This window comes from Gallus gallus, chromosome 21 (genome assembly GCF_016699485.2).
Source record: "Gallus gallus isolate bGalGal1 chromosome 21, bGalGal1.mat.broiler.GRCg7b, whole genome shotgun sequence".
Lineage (NCBI taxonomy): Eukaryota > Metazoa > Chordata > Aves > Galliformes > Phasianidae > Gallus > Gallus gallus.
In genome coordinates this window covers 858,408-872,045 of record NC_052552.1, presented here as the reverse complement: position 1 = coordinate 872,045, position 13,638 = coordinate 858,408, and the positions used below count along the sequence as shown (strand labels likewise).

The 13,638-nt window shown below is 50.1% G+C and overlaps 1 long non-coding RNA gene across 1 annotated transcript; it reads right to left on the bottom strand.

The window, feature by feature from the left end:
• Window positions 1-8,123: 8,123 nt before the first annotated feature.
• Window positions 8,124-13,428, bottom strand: LOC121107368. The gene is made up of 3 exons (XR_005841393.1): window positions 13,393-13,428; window positions 12,934-12,988; window positions 8,124-12,823 (listed from the first exon to the last, which is right to left on the bottom strand). It is a non-coding gene; the product is annotated as an uncharacterized LOC121107368 (long non-coding RNA).
• Between the last annotated feature and the right edge of the window lie 210 nt (window positions 13,429-13,638).

Below are 13,638 nucleotides of genomic sequence, written 5' to 3'. Positions count from 1 at the left end.
AGGAGGATGGCCCTTACCGCCATGGATAACCAGGTCGTTTGCTGCCTCTTACAGCAATCAGAAAGGTAATTACTCGGATGCAGAACGAAATGCCTTTGCATTAGCAGGTATCATTTGTTCTAGGGCAGCAAATTACGCCGTTGTTGCTGTTATTGTTCTGACAGCAGCACCCAGGGCTGTGCTGAGGATGAGGCTGAGCTCCTCGCCTTGATGAGCGTGGAGTCTCCTGTCTCATCCAGTTACCATCAATATTTATAAGTGTATCGTTGTGTACCGGGCGTGCTTTCCAGTCTCATTGCGTGTGCCACCTCAAGCTATCCAGTACAATAAAAGAGCAATTAATTATTATCAACCATCTCAATGGCATTTTCCTCGGGGGATCTTAGAGCACTCTGTAAGCTACTGTCCCTGACGCTGCAGCCTGTGCTCAAGGAGAGAGCCCGCAAAGGCTGGCTGTGAGCCTGACCTCTCCTAAAGCATTGGGTCAGCCTTGCCCTCCTGTGAGGGTGAAGATTCATCTTTGGGGCTTGGGATAATTGAGCAGGGACTCTCAGCCCCTCTTCTTTGGGGGCCTCTTGGAGCTGTTGTTGATGGATCGTTGCATTTTTGTCCCTCTCCCACCTTACGTGAGCATCACAGATTGCCTCCTTCCCTCACCGCTTTGGTGCTGTCTCAGCCCCCTGATGGAAGCTGGATAATGGGGGATCCCTGGAGATGAGGAGAGCTGTGGGGTGACATGCAGCGCTGATCCTGAATAAAGCCTCTATGGTGCTGCCTTCTCCCACAGGAGAGGGGATACCGACCCCATGGTGAGCAGCTGTATCCCCCTGTAGATGAATTCTGTATCCACGACTCTCATGACAAAGATATTTGAGCTCAAGGGCTTATGGCAATAACAACCCCTTGGATATTTCCTCTTCTTTAGAGCTTTGGGATTTGTAACATGCAGAAAACAGACAAGCCCAGTATAGCACCTTCCCCAACACGTATTATGTCACCTCGCGCCGTGTTACCCTCCCCGCACATCTCCCATAGTAATCGGATTTGACTGTTTCCTTGCAAATTGACAGAAGCTGGGGAGGGAGCTGAGCTCTCAGGCTGGCATACGGGCAGAAACAAGCCTTTGAATTAAAAATAGTTCCCCGTGTCAGGGCCCATCTCTGCTAATCTGCACCGGGGAGCTTTGATTTCAATCCCATGCAAACTGCACCGGGTTGGCAGCTCCGTTAAGTGGTTGTTGCACATGCGTTGAGTGTGCACACACCAGACGTTGTTAGCTTGTGTCAGAGGCAATGCTCTGAGCATCATTAGAGCTCCAGGAGCCGTCCTGGCTCTGGAGACCCCAAGGCTGATACTTGGGGTTGGTCCCGGGGCACTGCTGTGGTCTGCCATCCATCACCACGAGGGCTCCCCTACCTGGAAAGCAGCCCTGCTATGCGTCAGAGAGAAGTGGGTAATGCTGCATCCTACTTTCCCGTATTATTTTGTTGTGATGGGCAAAGAAAAGGCATTTCGGAGAGCTCAGCTCCCAGTTGCCATCATTTTCAGTTATGTTGCCTGGTTTCAAGGAAATTGGAGTTCCTCAGCCCGCAGGAGTGAGTAAAGACAATAGATACAGTTCAGTTAAACAGTAATCACAGGTTGAGGGAAAGAGCTTAGAAAATTAAAGCTAATTAAAAGTATCTGAGGTTTTCTAAAATCACTTCTTAAGCAGACAAATGGAAATAACCCACCGGGTGATGATGAGCTCTGAATTTTGTTAGAAATCAAAGAAGAATAAATTTAGTAAATTGCCAGGAAAAGATAATGCAGCACTGGAGCTACAGCACGCAGCAGGTGCTGGTAGTTCTCCAAATTCCTGCCAATTATACATTTCAGGAGACATTTCCACTTATCTAACTTCACCTTAGAGCCTTCTCACTGACCCCTGTCTATGATTAATACCTGTTAGCTTTCACCTTTCTCTGCTCTCTGTTATTGCTTTCCTGTCTCTCAGGAAAGCTGCATCCATCCTCACCTCCGTGTCCCTTCTGCTAAAGCTCCTTTCAAGAAGGATTAAGCTTTTAATTGCTGCTCTCTGTGTGCTGCCCTATCGCAGGGATGCCCTGTGGTGTGGGTCACCTGGCGCATGCCTGTGCCATTCTCTGGGGCTTTGTGACATTGAGTAGAGTCAAACCAACCTATTCCAGAGCAAAAATCACTGCTTTTGTGGCAGGGACTCCTGCTTCCTATGGCTTCTGGCACTTCTCTCCCTAGAGGAAAGGCATTGGTTTCAGTGGCTGTGTGTGGCAGTGCTGAAGATCGGTGGTGATGGGGACATGGGTATCTGTTGTCACCGTGTGTCTCAGCACCCCACAGCTCTCTGAGGCTCTCTCACTCACTGAGGGACCTTTGGGGCAGTCTGAGGTCATAAGGATGCTGTGCTGTGCCTTATGGCCTTCCACAGAGCGTGGGAGGCACAGGTGAGATCAGGCACTCGGGGGGATGAGGTCCTTCAGGGCTTCAGTTGCCACCCAGCCAGGAGAATGGCAGCTTTGTGTCTCCCATAGACAACACAGGGATGCTGATCTCCTCTTATGAAGGAACACAGCAGTGAGAATCTTCCAGAGAGTATTTTTACAGGAGAAATGCAAAGCAGAAGAAATGCAGAACGGAGAAGAGTGCCGGGCTGTGGGCATCCCAACAGCACTGCTGCAGGATGGGGACTGAGAGGAAAAGATTGCGGTGGTGTAGTAAGGGAGAGGAGATAATCATAATAAGAAGGAAAATGAAATAAGCACGAGGGAAAAAAAGAGGCAGCAAGCTGCATCTCAATAGGCTGTAGGGTTCAATGAGCAGCTGGGGCAAAAAAAAAGAGAAATCAAACATTGTGCTTCCTGAATAATACAGAGATCGGAGTACAGGTGATAAGAAAACGAAGGGAGGAGGGAAAAAATAGAGAGGAGAAATTACTGAAGGCAGAAAACTGCAGGTGATGTGCTATTTTGCTATGCTAATAAAGAGATGAAAGCAAAATGGAATAGGAGCACAAACTGGCAAAAGTCTGACTTTTGTTGGAAAGAATAAGAGGATAAACGTTTTTAACATTTATGAAGTAGCAAAATAAAGCAAAGAAAGGCTCCGAACATCAAGCTCGTAGATGAGGAAATTAAAGTACATAAAATATTTATTCATTTGTGCTTAGTGGCTGTCAGCCATGCATGCACTGGGGAAATGGTATGTTTCTAGGCACAGTTTTATTCTTCCTCCTGTTTTTTTTCCTCTTCTCCCGGAGATGAACGGGAACAATTTGCTAAATAGTGGCTGAACGCTCGGCTCATTTTCCACATTCCATTAATGTTTCATTTCTTAATACCCCCGAAACAAAAAGGGGAAGTTGGTGTAAAACATTATTCTCCTTTCAAATCATGGTAAAGAGGAATGTGGTTCCAGGCCAATAATCAAGATTATGAACTGGCATCTGCATTACAACGGGGCTGGTGCCGATAATGTGTGCCATCTTGGACGAGGCTCTGTAATGAGCCACAGAAAGAGATGTAAGATGTCCTTCTTGCTGTCACAGCTGCCCCCACTCTGGCCCACATCTGGAGGATGCTGGGGCACGGTGCTGGGCTGCGTACTGCAGTCTCTGCATGCTTCCCATATGTGCAGGTTGCACCCACCATGCAGGCTGCGGGGAACCACGCAGTGCTCCCCGGGGTGCCCTGGGCTGAGCAGCAGTGGGTGCTGGAGGCTCTGGGTGCTGCTGCCCGTGCTGAATGGGCTCTGTCTCCCTCTTGTGACTGTCCTGGCCATGTCACCGTGCGGATGGAACGTGGGAACTCCCATGGAGCAGGAGGCAAAGCTCTGGAGATGCATCCTCTGCATGGAGGGAGGTGGTTTGTATGGCAGCCAAGGTCTGCCCAGCACTTGGTTCTGCTTTTGCATTAATGTAACATTGCAAATGTCTCCTGGGATTAATGGAAAAGCTGCCAGCTGGCCCAAGGGACTTCTTCAATCCAACCTTTCCATGGCTCTCCCATGAACTGTTCCCCAGATGAGCCTTGAGCAGGGTGTGAGTGCAGGAGAACCCGCCTGTTGCTCGTGCATCCACTGCCACTTGCTGTAAAGTGTGGGGAGGGCAGTGCTCATTTCCTCCTGGAGCTCAAACATGCCTTGATCTTGGCTTTATTGGAAATGATGGGTTCTTGGAGAATGCCTCAGCCTGGATGTTACGGCTTTCAGTGAGATACTTGGAAAATACAAACTGAAGTCAATTAATTGACTTAGTCAGGATCTGCCAACTTATGCCAGCTGAAAAGATTCTTTTTTGTCTTTGTTCTGGTGACAATTTTATCTAAGTAAAGCTGAGCCAATCTGAAGGGAATGAGAGGGAGTTGACAACCACAACAAGCAGCTTACTGCATATCCAGATGATGCAACTTTCCTCTCTGATGCAGGATCAGAAATCTCTCAGAGAGGGAGGAAAATAGAAGCAACAATTTCTCGGGATCACCATGGAGAAATCCCTTTAACGGCTTACAATGGCACGGCATGGAAGGCGCACACGGCTGCCCACACCTCCGCTATCTCAGGGCTTTGGGACCGTGACTTTGTGCCGTGCAGTGCTCCTTCGCATCCACCCGTGGAAATGGGTTCCCAGTTCCCCACCATCGGTGGGAGTTGAAGCTCAGCGACATGCAGGATGTGTGCTTTGCCTTTTGGCTGTGTGCATTTTCCCCTTTTCGCTCTCTGAAGGACGTGGTACTGCCTCATTTCTGCTGAGCTCCAAAGCCTTTTGTATTTCCCCCATGGCCATTGTCGTCAATGCTCTGCATATAGACTATCTTGCAAGTCCTTGCACTTCATTCAGTCACTGCTTAATTTAATCCTTGAATTTAATCAATACTTCATAGATCAGGTCTTTGCTTTAAAAAAAAAAAAAAAAAAAAGACTTTTTTTTTTTTGGTTGCTTTGTGCAGGTGCTATTAGGTTAATGTAATCAGTGTGATAAAGCTGCCCTCCACTTAATGAGCAGCCTTGTTCTGCATGTTGGAGAAGGGAGGGGAGCTTGGAGGAGAAAACCACATGCTGCCGAAGTTGAGTGTTTGAGACATTAGTGCTGGCAGCAGGCTCAGAGGTGATCCTTTCTGCTGCAGGAACAATGGGAGGCACCAGCAAGAGCCCACCTCCTCCACAGGAGCTCCAGAAAGCAAGAGAAGGGACACGTTGAGGTCAAGGCTGGAGGAGAGGTAGGACAGAGGGATGGGCAGGGTGACAGATGGATGGAGGTGGTGAGGGGATGTGCCCAAGCTCCGTGGATCTCATGAGGGAGCTCTCCTGCATGGCATGTGGCTGCTGCCCACACTGGGCTCTGCTGTGGGACCAATGGGTTCACAGTGCTGGTGTCTGTGTACTGGGATAGCACGCTGCACAAATCCTTCAGCAGTTGTTCCATCTTTAATCAAATGTGTAGAGCCTCAGGCCATTTATGGGGAGGAAAAAAGCGTTTTCCATTTGTAATGAGGGGAAAGTTTGTTGAGTGGAGCAAATCCTGATAATGATGCCATCCTTTCTTGCTGCATTTTACTATGAATTTCTCAAGAATAGCCTCAACAAAGTAATGATGCATGTAGAAGATTATTCAAGCTCTATAAGAGGGCTGATAAACGATAGCAGCAGCTTCCACTTGCAGGGCTTAGCGATGAATTAGCATGTCTGGCTTTCTAAATCACGCTGCGTGAAGGAGGCAGGGAAGCCTGCTTGTAAAACTGCAGCATGGACGTGTTTTGTTTAAAGGGCCAAGCGTGTCATTGGGCATGAGGCACTGCTGTGCATCTCACCCCTGCTGCAGGAAACCATCCCCAGCAAAGTCAGTGAGGCTGTCAGCCCCAGAAGGAGTGACAGTGAGCACCAGGACGACGATGAAAAGTAACAGAAACACCTCCACCTTTTTTTCTTCCTTCCGATAAAGGTCAATTGACTCCCTGCCACCTTGGAGCCCATGACAAAATCAATGGTGCTTCATCTATAATTTGATTTTTCCATTCAATAAGGGAGGTAAGCATTAGTGTCACTGTAATTTTACAGAGTACTGTTGGATAACAGAAGCATATCCAACATGAAGATTATGCTCGATATCAGTGGCAAAATATTATACCCAGCGATGATTTAGAAGAACATTAATGTCTTAGGCATGCTATAAGACATGTCATGAATTAGACAGTAAAGTGTCTCACTCCTCAAATAATTACCCACGGGCTGACATTTCGATGTTCTGGAGACAGATGAGCACCTGTGGAGCTGGATATCCCAGCAGCCGCGACTGACCTGCAGACATTTCTCCCAAAGCTGGTGCCTTTATTCTTCTGTGGCTAATCCTGCATGTCACCAAAGCGGGCAGGTGGTGCGGCCACGGGAGTGACTGATGCTGTACATCTCGCGCCGATCGATAGCAGAATCTGTGTAGACGATGGATATTTTGGTGTTTAATTCACTGCATAAAATGAAACAGGTAAATCACTCAGAAGAGATGGGAGCTGATGTTAATAGCTACATTTGTAGCGCTATCTAAAAATGAATTCTGCAATTACCCACTCATAACATCATTTGAGCTCGGCGGCATGGAATCTCTGCACCTCATCCTCCCCAGAGCGCGTGGTGGTGATGGAGGAGTCCTCTGTCCTTTGTGCTGAATGCACCGCACAGCACCCAAAGGTGCAGCGCTGCGGAGGGTGCTGAGCCCTCTGCCCTGTGCTCAGCAGAGCAGCACACACTGTGGGACTGAAATATCCCGGAGCTATGAGGCAGCTGTGCCATGCACACAGTGGAGACGTGCGTCAGGGCGCAGAGAGACCCATACTCCAACCGTGCATGGAGACACTTCTACGCACGCCTGCCCACACCACTACATCTAAAAGTCTGTGCCAATGCCGTGCAGCCATGAGATCAGAATTTTCCCTGGGTGACTCATCTCCCTCCTGCTGTGCTCCTGCTCGGTGCGTCACTGTGCTACCTGATGTAGGGCACGGGGCTGCACTCCTGGATACAATAACACAGCATCTGGTGGGCAAGAGCCCAGCCCCAACCTGGCTGGGGAGTAGGGAGGGGGTGCTGAGCTGTTACCCTCCTGACTGCAATGCTTTTGCTCGCTCACAGCCCTGTGGAAGGAGGAGGCCCCAGATGATACAAATATCAACCAATATATCAGAAAAGAACCAAATTAATCACTCGTATCAGCAGAGTCATTGTGGCTTACTGAAAACAAAACAAAACAAATTATTATTTGATGCTCGTCAGGGGGCTGTGGCCCATCTCTTTGCACAGAGGGGAAATCTCACTGTGCCAATACTCTGCTCAGCACTGCACAAAGCAATGGCTGAAATCAAAGGGTGAAATCTCTCCTGGTGCACTTGTGTGGGCATTGGGTGTGTGCCCTCTGCCTTTGTGGGGAACCTCATCTTGCTAACGGTTGTGCTTGGGGTTGATGAGCAGGCAACAGGGCACATCAGGAGTTCATCCCGGTGCACCTCCCTGCATCTGCTGGTGCCTCATCTCATCCATGTGTGGTCTACGGCTGCATGGACAGCTGCTTCAGCTCCATACCCATGGGGCGCACAGGCAGTGCTCAGCCGGGGCCCCAGCACCAATCCCAGCCCTGGAGCATTGGCAGCCCCTCTCTTGGCAGCATCAGAGATGCAGCAGCTGTGAGAGCCTCAGAGTGGGCACTGCTGCACCCGGAGCCCTGCGGGAGAGCGTGGCTGCAGCCGGAACAAAAACATAAGCAGCTCTGGAGCAACTCTGGCAGAAACAAAGTGGTTTCACATGGATTAAACAATCTCTGGAGTTTATAAACAGAATAAATCAGCTGTTTGTGGAGGAGAATGGGGCGTGAAGAAGAGCTGCTTGTTTCTAGCAAGAGTGGTTATACAGAGAGAGGAGCTCAGTGGGATTATGGATGTGTGTGGGCACGAGGGGCTCTTTCGCACCTCGATGGCACCAGAGTGCAGTATGGGGATAGCCCTGGGGATGGAGATGGGAGCTCTGTAGGACGGTGACAGGAGGAGCTGCCATTGGGCACACAGCTCTGAGCGCAGCGGAGCAAAGATGTCATATCCCAGAGGGCGGTAAAGGATATTTATGGTTTGCTGTGCAGGTCATAATTGAATGGCGTTAGAGTAGTGCTATTATTTTTTTTAATCTTAAATCATTCCAGAGCTCTCACTACTGTTTTAAATGGCAACTTGGCTTTTTAAAAGTTTATCGTGCACTAATTCATTCCACTCATTCATTTACATTCTGCTGACAGGGTACAAAATGGCTTCATTTTTCATCCCAGGAAATTCTAACTTTGCAATTTGTGGGGCCCTTCTGATTTGATCAGGATATTTCTTCAGCTCCCGTGATAACACCGCAACGTTTCTGGGGGAGCACCTGGAAGACAGCTGAGCGTTTACACCCAGTGCTTCCAATGGCATGTTGGGGTTGCTCCATGTGGGAAGCATTGGAGCCCATCCCCACCCCACGTCACCGGCTGCGCATCGCTCCAGAGAGCCGGCGCCACGCCGCTCCGTATTGAAACCCTGTTATTTCAGTCTTCCAAACGCTGTCAGAGCAAGTCACAGGAAGGATTATTTTTGGCTCTCCTCAGCGTAGTTACCTAGCAATTTGCACGAGCCTTGGCATTACCGGGTAGTTACTCAAGCCGTGTGAGCTGCTTTGCAGCAGGCACTTCATTTGTCAAATTTAGTTCCTTTTACTGCTCACAAATAGTCCAGACACCAGCTTGCAGTCTTACAAATTTGTTCTCTGTTGGAGAAATCTCAGCCCCGTTCGTTGTTGGTGAAATATTTCCTCTGATCATTGCTGCTGAGCACCAGCAGTTCCCAGGTCACGGCGGGGCTCAGCCCGTGGGTGATGCGGTGCTTTATCCATTCCCTGTGAAGGGAAGGGAAAGCCAGGGATCCCAGTAGGAATGCTCTTCTTTAGGACGTGGCTCGGAAATGTTTTTCTGTACTTTATTTTCACATTTTTCAGGTTGAAAAGAAATAATGAGCCAACTTCTCGCTCCTCCGGCTCCCCGCTGCGTGCGCTCCAATGCACACAGAGCATCAATGCTTTAATGAGCCATAAATATTATTTACATTTGGCGTATTATGTCTGAGGTATTGTGTGCTTTTTGCTCATCCAGGCCATTTACAGGCCTTCTGTTTCCTACAGAACCTGAAGAAAGGTAACAAATGCTTATTAATCAAACCAATAAGCAATACTGATTGCTCCAAAGCAAAAAAAACTATCTCCGTCTTCCATTTTCCAGTATCTGCACGTTCCAAAGCAAAATGTGTTCTGCTCGGTCAGAGCTGTCTGCCAGCTCCCTCAGCGTGCACAAAGCCACGATGCAATTGCCATAGCTGAAGGACATCCCTTTAATCTCGGCAGCGGGCGGCTTTGGTGCACGCAGTGATGCTATCAGGTGGACCCGGCGCCATCCAGAGGAAATGTGTTTACAAAACTTTGCTCCCACGGCACAGAAATGTTTTGTTATCCCCATCGTTTTGCTCTCCAAAGCGTTGCAAAGGAGATGAAATGAGAGTCGTGGCGCTTTCGGAACTCCGGCGCGTGCTGGATGTTTGCTTTAAATAGAATTAACCATGCAAATTGAATCATGTGAGTGTAAATTAGCGCTCATTTCGCTGGTGTTCTTGGTATGGCTTAACCTACCATTTACCCCAAGACATCTGCTAAGTGCCATTCTTTCAAGTACTTAAACAGCACCTATTGCTACCAAAAAAACCCCAGTCCCATGGAACAACAGAGCTGCTGCACAGCCTGTAATTATCATCAGGGACTATTGTGGCTGCAGGAGGCGGCTGCTGCTGGCGCTGCTGGGAAGGGCTGGGGAAGGATCTGGCCCCAAACGCTGCCCGGCTTTGGGACGCTGTTGGAGGTGCCCTGGGGATGGGGCCGGTTGCAGTGTTGGAGCTGAGGTGCAAGCACTGGAAATGCACTGCAGGAGGGGTGCTGCTGGGCTTCCCAGCCCCACATGCCACCTCACCATCCGCTATCTCCTGCTGCCATCTCCTCCTCGCCCGCTGATAGAGAGGCCCCAGGGCTGCCACCCACCTCAGCCGCTGCAGTGCCATCTCTTATTGATGGGCTTAGTTAAGGCTCTGTTGTCACAGCTGGGAGGATTCATGTGCTAACTGCCTGCAGAGCCCATGTGCTGGCCTTGTCCTGCGCATCCAGCCATGGATCAGAGCAGATGAGGAGGATGGGACAGAGGACGGGTGGGGATGGCTTTGGCTTTGGGCATCACTGGGTCCTCGTGCCACCACCCTACAGCACAGGGGGGTTCATGGCAACTCAAGGGTGTTCATTGTGGCTCACATGGCTGGGGCTGGGCACAGCTCCTCAAAGCATCTATGCAAATTTCAGCCCGTAATGACACATTGTCTCGTGCGATCCTGTTAGCAGATGGCCCGAAGACAGGCACAAGATCTGAATTAGTCCTGGGTGCCTGCAACATAGCTGGGAGCATATGGTCCTGATGGATTCACATTTTAGCAAAGTGAACTCTTTCAGATGAATAACAGAAAAGGAGGAAGAGAAAAACAGCCCGCAGTGCTCAGACTTCTGAAAAGCTGCAGCAGCCCCTCCTCAAACATGAGTTTCCTCCCAGCAACAGATGAGGGTTTGCACGTGGAGGTGAGCAGCTCTCTGCTGGGCCAGGTGCTCATCCCGGGGCATGTGGTGGGATGCAGATGTGAGTGCAGCAGGGAGGAATGTCCCATCCCCAGCAGGTGGTTGGGGCGGCCCTCAGCCTGTGGGTCTTCAAAGCATGCTTACTCCATTGCTGGGCTTTCTTGGAACTCCTGCCCCACGGAGGTGAATGCTGCCCTTCAGATGGCATTGCCACCAGACCCACGGCAGGGGGTGGCCCATGGCTGGAGGTCAGCACGACCCCCGGGGTTGGCATCCAAGCAGCAGCTCCAGAGTGGGCTCTGAGCGCCGGCGGTGGTTTCTAATTCCATCTGGCATTTTGTTTTATTGCAAGGCTTCAGGAAGTGCTGTGATAGATAGCCAGTTTTCTCCTGTTTGTCACATCTGTGCTGCATGTTATATCAGTTGCTGGTTTCAAACTTCAGGCCATCAATAGGGGCACTGTTTTGGAAAAAAGGACATCACATGTGGATGTCTTATAGTTCTGTGAATCCACAAAGCACCAGCTTTCTTCCTTTTGTTTTAACCTCAGTGCATTTTTAAGCCAGCTCAACCACGCTGCTTTGGATTCCTTTAAAGAACAAATAAGAACGTGGCACACACAGCGAAGATGCTGATTGATGATGTGAATGCTGAGCGGTGCCCACCGTGATAACCGCGTCCCCTCTGGCATCAGAGGCACCACGCTGCTCCTGCTGGCGGGTGAGCTGGGGCTTCAAGTCCTCTGGCTGGAAGGGATGTTGTTTTAAAGCGAGGCTATTTCTGATCAGTTCAGAGTCTGGATCCTTACCTAGAGCAGTTTCTTCCAGCAGTCTAAATCTGTGGACCCTACAAAGTGTTTTCCATTTAAGCACAGCGACCTCATGCGAGCAGCCCGTGGCCCAGTCCCACTGCTCTGCCAGCTCTGCCACGTGGATGGACCTTCCATTTCCATGATGATTGCATGGCATTCTCTTTCCTGCAGCGCTCCAGGGCTGGGCAGAGCCATCCAAGGTGTTATATCCCCGTGCTGGGAGCAACATTTGCAACCTTGGAGAAAAAAGCCCAGCGTGCATTTATAGATACGTGTTTTCAGCATGGCATAAAGACAAACGAGCCCAGCTCTTTGAGCCATTCCTCTAAGCTGTGTGCTCAGGACTCCTATTGCCTTTTCCGAGCAAATTAAGCCCTGGGACTGATGACTGTGCTGAGCTTCTGTGCCTGGAGGCACAGCCACTGCTGGAGCGGTGCTGGTAGCAAAACCCTGCTCTGTGCAACACTCAGTGGCACCAGCCTCAACCTGACCCAAGGTGGCCGCTGCTCCCATGGTGTTGGGACTCCCACCCCGTGCCCAGTGTGAGCGTGCAGGGGACAGAAACTGTTAAAATAGAAGCACGGTTTGGTTCTTCGAGCACACCTGATTGATGAGGCTCTCTGCTGCTTGCAAATCACTCTTTGCTGATATACAGCAGAGGAAAACAAGAGGAGGGTGCTGGTGGGGCCGTGGCTGTGCTCTCTGCATGTGTGGCGGGTGACGCTCTGGCTTCTCATTCCCAGGCAACACCTGGCTGCACTGATGTGAATTATTAATGCCTGGAGCTGAAGGGCATGGAGAGGCGGACTGTACCTCTTCCTCCATTCTCAGGGAGGTGCAGATGATGGATGTCTGTCTGTTCTCTCAATGTTCATGTTTTCTGCACCTGGGGCAAAGGCAGCCAAGGGCAGCTCAGCCCCGGCCCACATCACTGCTGGTTTTTGGGGCATGGAAGGGGACGTGAGACCCTCCTGTCCCCCGGACTCAATGAGCCGTTATATTTGGAGGGACAGCATTGCTATTGGCATCCAAACGGGAGTAAGTGGCCATGTGCTGCTGGAGGGATGACAAACAGCAGCCTTTGTTACTCCGCTGATGTGGGATGGCTGTTCCATGCTGGGCAATGCTACCCGGAGCAAACTCTTTCCACGTTGGACTCGATGGGTCCCTTCCAATTTGGGATATTCTCTGAATCTTTTCTGTCCCTGCAGTCCTCATGACAGAGCCTGGTTAGCTGCTTCCTGGTGAGTGAGGATTCTTCAACCCCGTTATAATCATGAGATAGGGAAGAAATGCTTTGGGGGCCATCAATAATGGACATCTTGTAGGCAGCTGAAAAGGAACGAAATAAGATCTTCTCAGGTTGTTGGGGACCGCCCATTTTGGGGCACCAGCAGAACCCCACTGTCCCCACCTCCCCCCCTGCATCCAGGCACGGTTACCTTGGTGGATCTCCTGTGCACATGATAAATATACCTCATTCTCTTTTTAACCACCCTGCAGCCAATAAAAGAGAATAAAACGTGAAATGACGAGCAAATTGTATCCCCAAAGAGCAGTAAAGTGCTAAAGTGATGCTCCTTGCGATAATCAGAAGATATTTTTGTCTTTAAACAAATAACCCTAGTTAACAAAGAAGAATACTCCAATTGTGTGGCTGTGGGAAGAGGGGCACCCATTGCAGGCAGTGGGGTGGATCCCATGCACAGGGACATCCATTTCCAGGCACTGAGAAAACACCACGCAGTGCCCATGCTGTCCCCAGGAAACCTCACTGTGGTGCCAATGGGAATCTGCAGGAGAAGAGCCCTCTGGGAAGGGATGGGAAGGGCACAGCAAAGCACAAAGACAAAGGTGATGAGGAGCATCCTGGCCTAAATGCTTTTCCCTGCTGGAGGTACCCAGAGCACGGCGGTGAGAGCTCGGTCTCCCTGGCAATGGTTGCCATGCAATAACTGCTGTGGTGCTGCGTCCTCCTGCCTCTGTTCCAATCGTGTTCTCCTCGATCAGGATTTATTCCCTCCAGCATCCTCAGGGAGGTTCAGGCTCAGCCCAGCGCCCGCTGCCCGCCCCGATCACAAAGCCCTGCTCCCATTCCTCACACAGGGATCCAATTTTCTTGTTTTAAATCCAGATACTAACAGGAA